Consider the following 17,868-nt stretch of genomic DNA (forward strand, 5'->3'; position numbering starts at 1 on the left):
TCAAAATAATCTTTATTTTTGATACCTACCTTTTTACCATGGAAGTGCAATCAAGCATAAATAAACAAATTAGTATTAAGCATCAGTTTGACACTTCTATTCAGTTGACATTCTGAAATACTGTCTGTAAATAGTGATGTGTTTTAAAGCAGAGATGTGGCTTTAGATTTTAGTTAACGATTTATGTCCCTCTGCCATTAATATTAAAATTATTTTTTAAAAAAGCATGTACATTCCTAATAGTACTTGAGAAATAGAAAAAAAAGTGAATTTTTAAAATATGTGTTGCAAAACTTTTGTAAGATGAGTATTTCAGAAGATTATCCTTTTCATGCATGTACACATCTAGAATCTTAATATCTCTTTGAGACACAATCATCTGTCCTTCTTTAGTAAATATTTCTTAGATTTCTATAATTTTAGTCTTAAACATATAGTGAAATCTTCCTAGAAGACAACTTTTAAGTGGAAAAGTGAAATACCATCAAGATACTACTGAATTGAAATAGCATTTTAAAGAATATATATTTTAAGGTATTGTGAAACCACCAGAAAAAAGTTATGAGAGCACAACTGAAATAATTATTTTTACTAGTCTGAGTATAGAATGATCTATAGGGACTCTAGCCACAGATCTTTGGTAGAATTTGAATCTTTAAGAAATTCTACAGACATTAGACTACACAGTGAAAGTGTAAATCCCCATGTAGAAAGAACAAATAAGCCCACTAGAATTGAATCAAAAAATAATAAACTGTAAGATAATATTCAGAAAGTACATGTTGATATAGCCAAAACTGATTAATTTGCTATGCCATCATTTATGTCTGAATGCCTGAATAAACTCATCTAGAAAAACTATTTAAAGCAAATATAGCAAGTAAAAAGTTTACCAAAACATAGGAAAAATATGTTTCCTGACTAATAAAACAAACATTCTCCTCTAAAAATCTTGGCTAATAAAGTAAAATGGCCTTCAAACTGAGCTATTTATCTAACATCTACTCATCCAGAATGTAATCATGTCTAAACAAGGGTTATAAATTCTTTTCTAGGAAAAGAGAAGTTGACATTTTAAGAAGCTAACCATTAAAACAATAGGTATGTTTTGTTTTACATGCCCATTCATCTAAGAAAAATTTATTGACTTCTTAGAGATTAGGCTTGGAGGAGTACCCAAACCACAGCAGGCACTTGATAAATATTTTCTGAACAAATACATTAATTAACTAAATTTTCAGAAATCCTATTTGCAACATCAGAAATGTATTTAAGTCTTTCCTGTACTATGACTCTCAATGTCAAGCATTAAGGTTAAGAAATACCAGTTGATTTTATAAAGTTAAAAGTGTGATTGGATATATTGGGGTGCCCAGGTAGCTCAGCTGGTTAAGTGTCCAACTCTTGATTTCAGCTCAGGTCATGATCTCAGGGTCCTGAGATGGAGCCCTGCACCAGGCTCCAGGCTGACTAAGGATCCTGTTTTAAGATTCTCTCTCTCCCTCAGCCCCTCCCTCTCTCTCTCTCACAATAATGATAATGATAATAATAATAATAATAATAATAATAAAGGTATGATTGGATATAAAGGAAAAAATAAATTACTATGATTTAATATAATAAGTATGATGCATAATATGGTAAATGACATTTGAACAGATTACATTTTCCATAATAGAACATGCATACAGAAAGTCTATCACTGAATAAAATATTAAGATTTACTTTAAAATACATTTTACTTGATTACCTTGTTAATTCATCTTTATATAATAATAATCAGATTATATCAATGAATATTTTTAGGAAGTCTGTTAACACAAAGAATACTAGAAAATGGTTAATCGTATCTTCATATTCTTTTTGATTAATGAAAAGTAAAAAATATAACTTACAGTGTTTCAAAAGTTATACAAATAAAATGATATTTATTTGTTCAACCTAATGATTACCTTATCATGAAATTAGCAATTTGCACTCATTTTGTTGATGATACTGCCAGTTTTATCATGTGGAATGTTGGTTAATCACAGTTCAGTGGAGTATAAGATTATTTCTGCTTTTTGTGTGATCATATCCATGATAACTGGGATTTTATTTACATGTGACTGGTAGATAGAATTGTTTCACATTGAGTTATCACCATATGGATTGTTAGGTTCTTGTCTTCTAACATACTAATCCTGACTGATAACCTGTTATCTATGCAATGGTTGTTTCACTCCAAGTAGTGGTAGGTCATCAGGGTCCACTGGACCCAATTTTAGTTTTTGAGGTTTTTTTTTTGAAAAGTTCTAACTCTTCATAAGATGTCATCTTTTACAACATTTTTTCTTTCTTAGCTCTCCTCCAAAGAATAGGAAGAAAATTTATTATTTTTAATTGAATAAAACTCATTCTATCCCATAATTAAAATATATATTCACTGCATCTTTTTTATATCTAACATACACAGTGGATCTTAGTTACCTTATATAGTTTACCTATGCATTGAACTATGCAGGTCCACATATTTTTTTTTAATAAATATAGTACAGTACTATAAATAAAATTTTTCTTCCTCATGATTTTCTTACTAATGTTTTCTTTTCTTTAGCTTGCTTTATTTTATTTTATTTTATTTTTTTTAAAGATTTTGTTTATTTATTTGACAGACAGAGATCACAAGTAGGCAGAGAGGCAGGCAGAAAGAGAGAGAGGAGGAAGCAGGCTCCCTGCTAAGCAGAGAGCCCTATGCGGGGCTCCATCCCAGGACACTGGGATCACGACCTGAGCCGAAGGCAGAGGCTTTAACCCACTGAGCCACTCAGGCGCCCCTGGCTTGTTTTATTTTGTGAATACAGTATATACTAAATATACTGAATACAGTATATAATAAATATAATATCTAAAACATCTGTTAATTAACTGTGTTATCAGTAAGGCTTCTGGTCAATAGTAGACTATTAGCAGCCAAGTTTTTGAGGAGTCCATATTTACATACATATTTTTGACTGCACAGAAGGTCAGCACTAGCAGGGGTGTTGTCCAATGGCCAATTGTATTTCCCATACATTGAAATTTTTTTGTTTAATTTTCCTAATAATTACTTCATCATTGCTCATTTATTATTCCAAACTATGCTAAAATAAATCTACAAAAGAAAAAGGGAACAGAAGAATGATGAAATCACTTATAAAGATACAATAAGAAACTGACCATCTTTCAGCTTTCTTAGCATATTGCCAAAATTATTGCATCACCTTCCAAGAATGTAGTATAGTCTGCCTTTAGATTTCACTAGGTAAGTTCAAAATTCATAATGTCTCAATTTATCCTTTAGGGGTGCCTGGGTGGCTCAATCAGTTAAGCATCTGATCTTTGATATCAACTCAGATAATGATCTCAGCGTTCTGGGATTGAGCGTTGGTCTCTCTGCTCAGCAGGGAGTTTAGTCTGCTTGGCTCCCTTTCCCTCTGCCCCTCCCTGCCCCCACTCTCATGTTCTGTCTCTTTCTCTCTCTATAAAATAAATAAATCTTAAAAAAAAGAAAAACCCAAAAAGTTTTAATTTTCCTTTCAATAGCAAGGAGAAGAAAACTGAAAGAAGACATTTTGTAATTATTATATGATTCAAAATGAATGCAAAATTATTCAGAACAGCATGGTTGACATTAATCATACTAAGGAAACTGATCATATAATTCTGTAAATCATATAGTGAATAACTAAAGACAAAAAGAAAATGTGGTATTTACTTACAGTTAGTGACATTCAATGGGAAGAAATTCATCATGCCAAGGACCATTCTATTTTCCCAAAAGAATATGTGACAATATTCATTCATTTATATTTCTCTTGGTATTCTGAGGGTTAAATAACCACTATCTGATCCCAGAAAGTCATAGATGAACTGCCCAATACTGGATATTTCAGAGATGCTATCTAAAAAATTAGGGATGTTTTATGTATTTTATAGGCATTCAGACTCATAAACATCCATACAATAATGAAGTCACAAAAACTCTCAGAAGTTTCTCAGAAGCTTCTCAATAGGCTTAGTATAGAAATGATTATGTGCCTAAAAAAAATACACCCTTTTTTTTCTATCAATCTGTTATTTATTTATTTATTTATTTATTTATAGAGAGGGAGCAGGAGTAGCAGAGGGATGGGGAGAGAGAGAATCTTAAGCAGGCTCCACTTCCAGTGTGGAGCCCAACTCAGGGTTAGATCTCACAACTCTGAAATTAGGACCTGATCCAAAATTGAGAGTCAGATGTTTAACTGACTGAGCCACTAGACACCCCACCCTATTACCCAATGGTAAATAAAATAAATGCTAATTTTATTATATGTTTTTTCTTAAACAAATAATTTAATAAAATAATTAAGTTTTCTAGCAAAATCAGATTTTTCCCCCATTAATTTTCAATGCAGTCTCAAAAAAAGGCACTCTTCATGGATAATGGATTTCAGCTGTGACAAAAATCAAGGAAAAAGAGGGAGAAGATAAAGAAAAAGATATATTAAGATGTTAAACTGACAGGAAATCTGTCCTAGCAGGGTTTTAGGAGTTATTGTCCACTGTACACTTTTCCAAAAATATGGAAATACTGACTTTTATGAATACTCGGAAAAAAAAAATCCAACTTCATTGACTTTTCAGAAAAAAATCTGTTAAGGTTATTGGTTAATAATTATAGAGATTGTGAAATTATATAATAACCAAAATATTTTTCCAATCAAGATGCATGTAATTTCTGTGCAGTGCAAATGATAACTCTAAAGGTTAGACTAAATATCCAGCTGCATATCAACCAGTTTTATGTTTAACCCAGAAATTTATCCAAATATTCCTTTATTAAATTACATGTAAATACCTAGTATCTTTACTGGTCTTTGAACAACTTCGAAAATCTTAACGGATATCCTATTAATGAATGATGAATAAAATTTAAATACATAGTCATTACATGTATTTAGAAGTTATGTTCTTAACTTTTGGGAAATTACATTTCAATAGTTTTAGAATTTGTCATGTTAATACACCCAAGGGGAATAACCTGACAATCTATTTAAACAGCGTTGCTTAAAAAGTATACCTCATGGGCTGCTTACACACTGACACATATTTTCTTACCCCATTATGAATCCCAAGCAGCAGAACTTTAACTTTCTGAGTCTGTTTCTCTTTTATTTATTTTTTTCTTCTCTAATGATTTTGTAATTTTTTTAAATAAATTGTCAATTTTAGACAATCATTTAACCACTTTAAATCTCATGTTTTCTCTTAATTTTCTCAAATTCAAAATGAGGGAAGTAGAGTAGCAATTCAGAAGCTGGCCCATGGACCAGCAACGTCAGCATTATATGCAAATTCATTAAAAAGGTATTATTTCATTCCCACCTCTGAACTACTGAATCAAAAGATGTATTTTTACAAGATCTTCAAGTGATTTATAGGCATATTAAATTTTAAATAACTTAAACTAAATTACTCTAAGCCAACTTTTTGCTCCCTTTTCTGAAAATATAAAAATATTTTCAAAATATTATCAATGTTATAATATTAGCAACACTTAATACTTTAAACTTTTTAGTTATATACCATTCTAGTTATTGATTGCTAAATTACAATCTGCTATGAAGCATGGTGGAATGAAACAACTATTTCATTCTGTCGGTAAGGAATTTAGACAGGATAGGGCAAAAAAGCCTTGTATCAGGGCGCCTGGGTGGCTCAGTGGGTTGAGTCTCTACCTTTGGCTCAGGTCATGATCCCGGGGTCTTGGGATCAAGCCCCACATCGGGCTCTCTGCTCAGCAGGGAGCCTGCCTCTCCCTCTCTCTCTGCCTACTTCTGCCTACTTGTGATTTCTCTCTGTCAAATAAATAAATTTAAAAAAAATGCCTTGTATCTGCTTTACAATGTTTGGGAACTTTGCTGTAAAGACAAACTTCTTAGGGTTACTTGAATGAGTCATCTGTGAGATCCTTCACTAATAAGACTGGCACCTATATACTAGAGTAACTAGAAGGTTAGGTGTATTTGAATTGTTTATGGAAATTATGTGAGGCCTCCCAAGAAACTTGAGCTTCTCACAATATTCTGACTGCTGGATGGTGAGTCTTCTGACATGACACCTCAGAGCCTGAAGAGAAAGTGTTCTTTTGAATTCAAGGGAAAAGCTAAATGATGGGGTTGGCCTTAGCTTTATTTCCAGTGTATTTAATTACTTCAAACATTGATACACTTCCCTACTTTCAAGGAAAAAGGATATGAAGCCCCCATTTCCATAGAGAAGTGTCAAAAAATTGGCAGCCATGTTTTCAAATCTGTGCATTAATTATTTTGCATTTATGGAAATGCTTCTCAAAAATTTTCACCAAAATGACTCTTCAAGAAGCATGAACAGATAATTGTAGCAGTTCTGGAGGAAGTGACATCAGCAAGATGGTAGACTAGGAAGTTTCAGCATTTGTTCTCACACAGAAACACTAATTAACAACGACATAAGGACTGAAGTACTTTTATGAGAAGTTCAGAATCCAAGTTTAGAAGTTCAGGTAACTTGCCAACAGGCATAAAACCAAGAAAAACTGCATTGAAACAGACAAGAAGAATAATTTCAGAGAAAATTTCACTTTACCCACATGAGCCCCTCCCTCTAGATGGCAAAGCTCAGTTTGGAGAGAAAGCACCTTGAGTTTGTTTTTTTTTTTTTTTTTTTTTTTTTTTTTTACGATTTTATTTACTTATTTGACAAAGAGAGAGAGATCACAAGCAGGCAGAGAGGCAGGCAGAGAGAGATGGGGAAGCGGGGTCCCTGCTGAGCAGAGAGCCCAATGGGGGACTGGATCCTAGGACCCTGAGATCAGGACCTGAGCCAAAGGCAGAGGATCAACCCACTGAGCCACCCAGGCGCCCCAGCACCTTGAGCTTTGACTTCCTCCTTAAGATGGAGAGAGGGAATGATGGGATAAATGGCCATAGTCCCCTGCCGATGGCTTCTACCTAATCTAAGATACAGAGTACTAAAGAATCAGCATTGTCTGGATCCTGGACAGCTAGAAATAAAGGAAAAGAAGTGGCAGGATTTTGCAGAAATCTTGAGAAAGAACAAAGCTTGAGGTATCACACTTCCTAATTTTACAGAGCTATAGGAATCAAAACAGAATGTAACTGGCATTAAAAATAAATAAATAGGGGCTCCTGGGTGGCTCAGTGGGTTAAAGCCTCTGCCTTCGGCTCAGGTCATGATCCTGGAGTCCTGAAATCAAGCCCCGCCTTGGGCTCTCTGCTCATCAGGGAGCCTGTTTCCTCCTTTCTCTCTGCCTGCCTCTCTGCCTACTTGTGATCTCTGTCTGTCAAATAAATAAATAAAATCTTTAAAAATAAAAAAATAAAAAATAAATAAATAAAACAAAACAAACAAACAAACAAACTGACATATAAACCAATGGAACAGAATGAAGCCCAGAAATAAACCTGCTCATGTAAGGATTTCCTGATCTTTAAAAAGGGTGCCAAGAATACACAATGGGAAAAGATAATCTCTTCAATAAATGGTGTTGGGAAAACTGGATACCAACATGAAAAAGAATGAAACTGAACCCCTATTTTACACTATACACAAAAATAATTTCAATATAGATCAAATTCAAGTGCGATCCAGAACTGTAAAACACCTGGAAGAAAATATAGTGGAAAAACTTCATGACTTTGTCGTGGCAACAATTTCTTGGATATGACACCAAAATATAAGAACAAAAGCAAAATTAGATAAATGGGATTGCAACTAAAAAGCTTCTGCATCGCAAAACAAACAAACAACAGAATGAAAAGGCAACCTAAGAAATAGGAGAAATTGGGACGCCTGGGTGGCTCAGTTGGTTAAGCAGCTGCCTTCAGCTCAGGTCATGATCCCAGCGTCCTGGGATGGAGTCCCACATCAGGCTCCTTGCTTGGCGGGGAGCCTGCTTCTCCGTCTGCCTCTGTTGCCACTCGGCCTGCCTGTGCTCGCGCGCTCTCTCTCTCTCATTCTGGCAAATAAATAAATAAAATCTAAAAAAAAAAAAAAAAAAGAAATAGGAGAAATTACTAGTAAACCATATTTTTGAGAACAGATAAATACCCAGAATATAAAAGGGATTCATACAATTCAATAGCAAAATCATCATCATCCAATTAAAAATATGCTGAGGACCTGAACAGACATTTCTCCAAAGAAAACCAAATGGTCAATATGTATTTGAAAAGATGAAAAGATGCTAAATATCACTACTTATCAAAGAATGTGAATCAAAGCCACAATGAAACATCCTTTCAAACTTGTTAGGGTGGCTATTATAAAAGTGATATATATCCATAAAAGTGCTGGTAAGAATGTAGAGAAATTAGATCCCTTGTATACTGTTGGTGGAAATGTAAAATGGTATAGCCCTTATGGAAAACAGTACAGAACATTTCTTTAAAAATAAAAAACAAAATTACCATATGATACATCAATCCCATTTCTAGATACATATACCGAAGAACTGAAATCAGAACTACAAGGAGGTATCTGCACTTCCATGTTCACTGGAGTATTATTCACAACAGGTAAGACATGGAAACAAATGTCCATCAATGGATGAATAGATAAATAAAATCTGGTACACACATAAAGTGGACTATTACTCAGCCTGAATAAAAGAATACTATGTCATTTTTAACAACATGGGTGAACCTGAAGAACATTATTCTGATGGAATAAATAAGCCAGTCACAAAAAGACAAATACTTCATGATACTACTTATATAAGGGATCTAACATAGCTAATTTCATAAAGCAGAAAGAAAAATGACTGTCTAAGGGTAAGGGGAGGGAAACAGGGGCTGCTTTTTAATGAACATGAAGTTTCAGTTAAACGAATGAGTAAGTTCTAGAGATCTACTACATAACATTATATAATTATACTATACTGTGCACTTAAATTTAGTTAAAAGGGTAGATCTCATGTTAAGTGTTCTTACCACTATAAAAAAGTAAAATGAAGGGTGCCTGGTGAGTTAGTTGGTTAAGCGGCCACCTTCAGCTCAAGTCATGATCCCAGGCTCCTAGGATCGAGCCCCATATCCGGCTCCCTGCTCAGCAGAGAGACTGCTTCTCCCTCTCCCTCTGCCTACTTCTGCTCTCTCTCTGTCAAATAAATAAAATAAAATCTTAAAAAAAAAAAAAGAAAGTAAAATGGAATAAACTAGCCAAGGTGAAGGAAACAGTGGCAGTTCTGAGAACATAATGTTACTCTCAAAGAAAATACTATCATATTGTCTTGTTCTATTGTTAAACTGTATAAAATGTCTACATCTTAATGCATTTTGTTTCCATTAATACTTTAGGAGCTGTTCAGTTAAATTTGAATTTCAGATAAATGACAAATGATTTTTTAGTGTAAGTATGTACCAAATATTGCAAAGAACATACTTATACTTTTTAAAAAATTCATTATTAACCTGAAATTTAAATTTAACCGAGTCTTATATTTTATTTACTAAATCTGGCAACCCTAAGTGCAATTTAGATGTATACCTTCTCCAGTCTTTTATTAATATTGATGTTTTAGGAAGATGTATCATATTTACCCTATTCTTCTCTTACCCTATGATCCAATATGGAGCATATACTAGGGTACATGCACATCAACTATTAGGTGTACCGTTGATCACAAGACAAAGTAATAAACAATGAGTTCAAACAAGTAGCAAGCTAGTAGGGACTACACTTTGAGACAAGCGCTCTTTTCACATTTCTCCAAATTCTGTTTATCTGTAACCCTCCATGAAGATATTCTAATACTTACCTTTATAAAATTTTAGAATCCAGTCCTCAAAGATATTACTAATAATCAACCAGATATATAATCAGAACTTATATAGTGAATTTTGCTCTATATAAACCCTGTGGAGAACCACAGGATTCTTATGTCCAGAATAGCATGATTATATTCTTCCACCTCTGAGTCTTACACTTTCAATTAAATCCTATGAAGGTAACTAGGATTTTAATAAACTTAAAAAATTCTGGTTAAAAAATTAGAATTTATTTACAGACAAAAAAGAACAGGCAATTCCCAACATAACCTTATGTAACAGCCAGAGAACTAATTTTCATATGAATTTTTCCAGTCTGTGTTTGACTTCATTAAATCAGGTTTCCAGCAAATTTTATCTTATTTTTTATTATTTTACTTTCAAACCTGTAACTAAATATTGTAAATATATGATGTTTAGCTGTGGAGGAAATATAGCTGAAAATTTAGTATACACATCCATCCACAGCATGACAAATATGCCTCTGTTTCCTTTCAGGAGAATTTGAGACATGTTAAACCCTTCCCCTCACTAAATCTAAGTGCCTAATACCTTCCATGTCTGATCTTGTGTATTAAAACCAGGTTACTCAACTGAAGCAAATCCACAGCTATGTTAATTTCTCTGAGGGGAAAAAAAAAGTCTGTTGTAGAAGATAAACCTTTTCCTACTTTTCCTTTTGCAGATCAAAGGAAAATACACCTTTTTATTTTTGAAAGCTGGTATGAGAGAAAGAATTATAGCCATATATTGTAAACTGCATATTAAATCACAGAGTTTTGAGAAGAAAACAAACCTTCTTCACTGCTTGCATTAACATTTCTACTGTTTGTACTTGAATATTTTTGCTGATGGGTTAGAAAATACTGTGAGTTATATATAGCTGAGTATCAAAGAAACAAAAATGACGGAACAAAACAAGAATTTCCGGAAAAGCTGTCAGAAAATAGTGGCACTCATTATCATAGAAGCAAACATTTTAGTACAGACATAACATGTTATTAGTCTTATTTTCTTTTTAACATAGCTCTATATATTTCCAAGGTGACTTAGAATTGTGATGTGATTAATTCTCATAAAATTCTCATGGTGCCAATACATGTACATGTTATTTGTTAGCAATATGTTGGTAAATATTACCCTTGAATTTCCTATTTACCTCTGAAGTAGAATTTTTTTTTTTTTTGGATTTTCACATTTAAAAGCATGTTCTCTCAATCATAAACTAATAACAAGTGCTTATAGGAAAGTAAGCATATAAAGCAAGATGCCTATTATTAGGTTTTAACAACACACCTTTTTTTTGAATTACAAATTTGATAGAAATGTACTGAACATTGTACTAGGTGAGAAACAAAATATTAAAGAAGTTATTTTAAGACATTTGCTAATAATGTTTACATAGGATTCAGAAAAAAAAATTCATTATAAGGAGAGAAAAAGAATACACGTAGACAGTTAAGTAAATAAAATGAGGTTTTTCCATTTAATAAATCATTTATTGGCAATGTATTGTAATTTGTGCTTTTTGTTCTTTTTTTGTACAGATAAATGTACTTTCTAATGGAAATTGGAAAGAGTTGATGACATGGAAAAGATAAAAAAAATGGTGCATACTGTAGCATAATTACAATTATAAATAAAAGGTAATAAATGAGTTTAGTGCCCAATGGATTTGGGGTGCAGAGTAGATGCTCAATATATATTTGTAGAAAAAAGGAAAGCACAGAGGAAGGAAGAAAAGGTTACGGTCCATGCCTGTAAGAGTTGTAGTAATTGTGTCCAGTATGCTACCATTAATTCCTACTCTTTCAGTAGACACATGCTTTTCCTTCAATAAACGTCATCTATTTGTCCACCCTCTGGATCTGCCCTGACATGTGATTGCTCTGGAAAAAAATCAAATATGGTGGAAATGACCCCAGCTGATTCCAGGTCTAACCACTGAGAGGACTGGTATCTTCTTACTTGCTGCCTTGTAATACTTTCCCTGAGAAGCCAGCCACCATATAATGAGACTATATTGAGACCATCAAGCTGTCAGCAGCTCAAAAAGAGATTAAAACACTATGTTAAGAGGTGAAGGAGTACCAAGGTTGAAGATGGGTAAGACAACACACCTTGAGAAAAATACATACAACATTACGCACAGGTTGCTCTTGTCACTCTTAAGCATTATGTGTTTATTTTAGAATTCTCTAAATTATATTCATAAATAATCCTCAGGATGGACTCTAAATCTTAGTCTTTCTAAATATATTTTAGTCAGGTAACATTCTCAGGTACTCGTAAGATAATCTCTAAATAGCAGCCCTATTTATTCCTTCAAAGTTTCTCAAATCTGCACTATTTCTTGGAAAAAAAATTGCTGGAGATCGCCTTCACATTCTCCACCATTCACATGCTTTTTGCTATCAGCCCTTGTAATTATTCCCTGCACAGGAGAAGGGGCTAATTTCCTTGTGGCCCATGGGTAACACAAAAAGAATACAAAATAATGCACATCACAGTAATAGCTAGCCTTTACTCAATAAATACTAACATTTAAACTATTGTTGAAAGATTCCCACAGATTATTTCAAGTAATTCTCGTAACTCTATGAGGTAAGTATAACTAGTATTATTTGTACTTACCTCAGTAAGTGTTATAATAGGAGTACTAAATTTACAGATGAACAATTAGAATAAAAAAAAATAGTAAGTAACTTGTCCAGAGATACAGATATTGACTGCTAGGATTTGAACCTAAGCAATTTAACTCTGGAGCGTACCTCTAATTTTGTAAACTACACTAGGTGTAGCAATTAATAGAAGGTCAGAGCATTGCTAAAGGCACAAAGTCCTCAAGGAACCTAGCGGCTACTCCTGTGGGATTTTGAAACCTCCCATCAATAAGCTCTTTGCAACTTAACTATACCTAAGGGTATGCAATTCTGCAAACATATGTGTGAACTTAACATGTGTTGGAGAGGATGTGGAGAAAGAGGAACCCTCTTACACTGTTGGTGGGAATGCAAGTTGGTGCAGCCACTTTGGAAAACAGTGTGGAGATTCCTTAAGAAATAAGAAATAGAGCTACTCTATGACCCTGCAAATTGCACTACTGGGTATTTACCCCAAAGACACAGATGTAGTGAAAAGAAGGGCCATCTGTACCCCAATGTTCATAGTAGCAATGGCCACAGTCACCAAACTGTGGAAAGAACCAAGATGTCCTTCAACTGATGAATGGATAAAGATATGGTCCATATATACTATGGAGTATTATGCCTCTATCAGAAAGGATGAATACCCAACTTTTGTATCAACATGGACAGGACCGGAAGAGATTATGCTGGGTGAAATAAGTCAAGCAGAGAGAGTCAATTATCATATGTTTTTGCTTATTTGTGGAGCATAAATAATAACACAGAGGACACTGGGAGATGGGGAGGAGAAGTGAGTTGGGGGAAATTGGAGGGGGAGACAAACCATGAGAGACTGTGGACTCTGAGAAACAAATTGAAGGTTTTGGAGGGGAGAGGGGTGGGAGGTTGGGTGAGCCTGGTGGTGGATATTATGGAAGGCATGTATTGCATGGAGCACTGGATGCGTAACAATGAATTCTGGAACACTGAAAAGAAATTTTAAAAAATAAATAAAAAAAAATTTTAAAAGTTTACAAAACAAAAAATGTAAGAAGTAGAAGCAAGCAAAAAGTGGGAAGAGGGAAATTATTACTTTATATAGACAAGTTTAATGTGTGCATTTCAGAGGTCAAATTATGTTAAACACCACATCCAACTAAATTTAAGATATACTTCACACAGTTCAACTTAACATTTGTATGAATATGGTTCTTTTATTTAAATTTTTAAATTAATATTGAGGTGTTCTTTTTTTAAGATTTTATTTATTTAAGAGAGAGGAAGAGAGGGGGCACAAAGGAGGGAAGGACAGAAGGAAAGGGGGAAGCTGGCTCCCCGCTGAGCAGTGAGCCAGGATGCAGGCCTGGATTCAGGGCTCAATGTGAAGCCAGCTCTCCCTCCCAGAACCCTGGGCTTATCACCCAAGCCAAAGGCAGACATTTAACTAACTGAGCCATGCAGGTACCCCTAACATTGAGGTGTTTTTTGTTTTGTTTTGCTTTGTTTTAACATATAATAAGTTGTTTTTAATTTGGTGCATATCTTAGTTTTGATGTCACAGCTAAAATTCAATGGAATATTTGAAGTATAGAACTAAGTCAGGGCTGGGTTTATGGACAGGCAATATGTGCAGTTTACACAAGATCCCATGGGTAAAAGGGACCCACTCTTGCTTGAACACTGGTGTCACCATCTTAGAATTCTTAATTAAGTTTCAACAAAGAGTCACATATTTTCATTTTTAACTAAGCATCACAACTTAAGGAGAAAATTTTAACCACAGCATTATTTGGCATAATTATTAATGTGTAATTTAGTAACTCAGAATTTGGACTCAAATTTTGTGATTTCTGGTATATTCTACTCTTGTTCTTATCATCACTTTGCATTAACTACTTTCTGGATTCAGTGGCCTGGAAGTTATCATATACTATAAGGAAGGTGTTTATCACATTCCAGAATCCTCACAAATCACCAGGCATCTTTGGATGAAATTGACACTCGTTAAACAGATGGAACTACTAATTTGAAAGCAAGGAACATACGGTATTTCTCACTGTCCCTCATTATAAGAGACATACCTCATTTTAGACCTAAGTGTAACTCCATCCCACACAGACCTGATGTTATCTGACATTTATTATGATAAACTATTTACATCAGAAATGCTACATTATGAAAATAAGTCTACAGAATATCTTATTTATGCTTAGACATTAATCATACATCTTTAAACCTCCTACATCACACTTTCCATGTGTTCTTCATTCTGTTTCTTTACTCCCATATTTTTCCTGACCTTTAGTCTTGGACATCTGAGAAATTTAAAGTAATATGTTAAGCCCATGTTTGTGATAACATTTTGCCAAATATACATAATAACCTATAACAGAAGGAATATCACACATTGTGAAAAGAAGCTATATTTTTAAAATAGTGACTATAAAACCAGCAGTCATAACCTCTGGTGAAACTCATTTAATGAGCTCTTAAAATACTGTATTTCCTAGGTTTTTTTAATGGTTTATTCTGGAACAAGTATTTGCATTCTTGGAAAACAGAATGTTTTTTATGCTGAGGTACTGACAATAATAAGCTCTGAACCCTTCATAAATTGACTAGATCGACTGATCAACTACCTACCTACTTTATTTTTGTCTGTGTTTCTTGAAGAAAAAACTGAGAACAGCTTTGAAATGAGTTATCAGAAAAGGACTTGTGTCTTCTGCATCTTTTCAGAAACAAGGCACTATTATAAAGATATTTAATGACTGAAGTAAATATCATGCTAACAGTTGTAAAGAAAACAAAGAGGAAGATGGAGGTTAACTCCACATGCATCCCGAAAACAAAATCTTCAATCACTGTATTTACCCATATGTGTATTCTTACACCATTACCACACACTGTATCGATGATGCAATATAACAGAAATCTTAAAATAAGACCATTCAAGTCATTCAACCTGAACGTCATTCAAACTCTTTTTTTTTTTGGCTCTCCCAAGTCCTCATGCATGTCTATATATTTTAGAATTCAATTGTCAATTTTGGAAACGAAACCTAATTGAATTGTGAATGTGACTGTCCAAGAACTAGATAGTTCTAATCAGGGGGAATTAACTTAAGAATATTGAGTCTTCTGATACATGATTGTATCTTTTCATTTACTTAGGTCTTCTAAGTTTTGTATTTTTCAATACACACATCTTGTGCACAGTTAATTACATTTATGCCTAACCATTTTGTTTCTTCTCTCTTTTTTTTTTTTTTTGGCATTGCAAACTTCTGTTTGAATATTTTCCTTTCCCAAGTGTTCACTGCTTCTATTTAATGATAAAATTAATTTTTCTATATCAATCTTATATCTTGAAACCTTGTTATTCTGTTTTGTTTGTTATTCTCAGTTGTTATTCTCTGTTGTTTGTTATTCTCAGTTGTTATTCAGTTTTTCTGTAGATTCTACAGAATCAATTTATACATAGTCATGTTATCTATGAACATGATTTCTTACATCGATAATTTCTATATCTCTTAATTGGCTTATTACATTGCTCCAAATGAATGTCTAAAGAAATGGTAAGAGTAGATATTTTTACCTTTTTCTTGAAATTGTATTTAGACTTTTGCCATCAAGTTTAATGTTTACTGTATGTTCTTTTTGTAGATGCTCTTTTTCATTGTTAAGATACTACTTGTAGTTAAATGAGGATGAGGATGTATTTTGAATTTTATCAAATTATTTTACTCAATTTTTGAGATCATGGTTTTTTTCTTCTTTATTCTATCAATGAGGTGAAGTATATATATCAATTTTCCAATATTAAACTGACTTGGCACTTGAGAGGTAAACCAAACTTGATGGAAAGTAGTATTTATTTTATGTATTGAATTTAATTTGCTAATTATACATAAAGGATTTTTGGATATTTATCAAGGATATTATTCTATAGTTTTTATGGCTTATGGTATTTTTGTCTAGATTTATAACCAGGGCAGGGTAATTGTGCCCTCAAAAAGTGAGTCAGGCAATGTTCACTTTTCAACTATTTTCTCAAAAATAATTATGCAAGATTTGTATTATTTTTTCCTTAAATGTCCAGTAGAAATCACAAGTGATACCAACAGAGCCAGGAATTTTGTGCAGGAGTGCACTTAATTACGATTTTTTTTTCCCCTGTAGATATAAGGTTATTCAGATTTGTTTATTTTTGTGTCTGTTTTTGTGATTCAGGTTTTTCAAAGACAGGTTTTTTTTTTTTTTTTTTCAAAATTACTGAATTAGCATAAAAGTTTAATTTTAATTTTAAAATTTATAATAATCCCAAATCATCCTTTAATGTAAAATCTTTAGTAATATTTCTTCTATTAGTTCTAACATTAATAAACTGCATCTTTTCTCTGTATTTCATAATCATTATTCCTAGAAGTTTATAAGTAATTAGCTGTTAATCATACTGAGTACCATTTGTATATGACTAGTCATCTCTATCTTTCTGCAGATTCTGTCCTTTGTCATTCAAAGTTTGATCATATGGTACCTGGCTTCATATGTCCTTGTATTTATTCTATTTGGAGTTCTCTGACCTTCTTGAATATTTATGACATTTATGTCTTTCATTAAATTTGGGAGACTTTCAGCCACTGTTTCCTCAAATATTCTTTCTGTCCCTTTTCTCTTTTCCTATGGAACTCCAATAATACACATGCTAATCCACTTTTGAGGTCCTAGGTCCCAAGGCCCTAGGGCACTTAGACCCTGTTCACTTTTCTTGATCTTTTTTTCTTTGTGGAGTTTATTATTAGCCCTGCACAAAGGATGGAGTAGTCATTCCAGGAGAGGGAAGGCATGCTTAAAGAAGTAGTGGAAGATGTGAAAGTGTCTCATAAATAAAAAATACCAATAAAGAAATTAAAATTTTAGAGAATCAAAGCTGAACACACTCCGAGGTACAGGGATGTCAGTGACCATGCGTTATAAGGAACACCGTTTCTGTTTCCCCCACTCCCCAAAAAAGTTGTAAGTCACTGGACAACCCCCAGTGTGTTAGTATTATGAGGTAGGGATACTATGAGGTAGGGGTATTATGAGGTAATTAGATCATGAGGGTATAATCCTTGTTAATGGGATTAGTGTCCTTATAAAAGAGACCCCAGAGAGCTTCCTCATTCTTTCGACTCTGTGAGGATATAGTGATAAGACAGCTGTCTACAAGCCAGGCACAGGGTACTCACCAAACACCAAGTTTGTCAGTGCCTAGACCTTGGACTTTGCAACCTCCACAATTATAAGAAATAAATTCTCGTTGTTTATAAGCCACACAGGCTATGGTCTTTTGTCATTGTGACCTGAACAGATTAACATAGGAAACTGATACCAATGTAAGGGCCTGGTTGGTAAGAGGGAAC

The sequence above is a fragment of the Lontra canadensis genome, unplaced genomic scaffold, assembly GCF_010015895.1.
Source record: "Lontra canadensis isolate GAN:19392208 unplaced genomic scaffold, GSC_riverotter_1.0 scaffold119, whole genome shotgun sequence".
NCBI lineage: Eukaryota > Metazoa > Chordata > Mammalia > Carnivora > Mustelidae > Lontra > Lontra canadensis.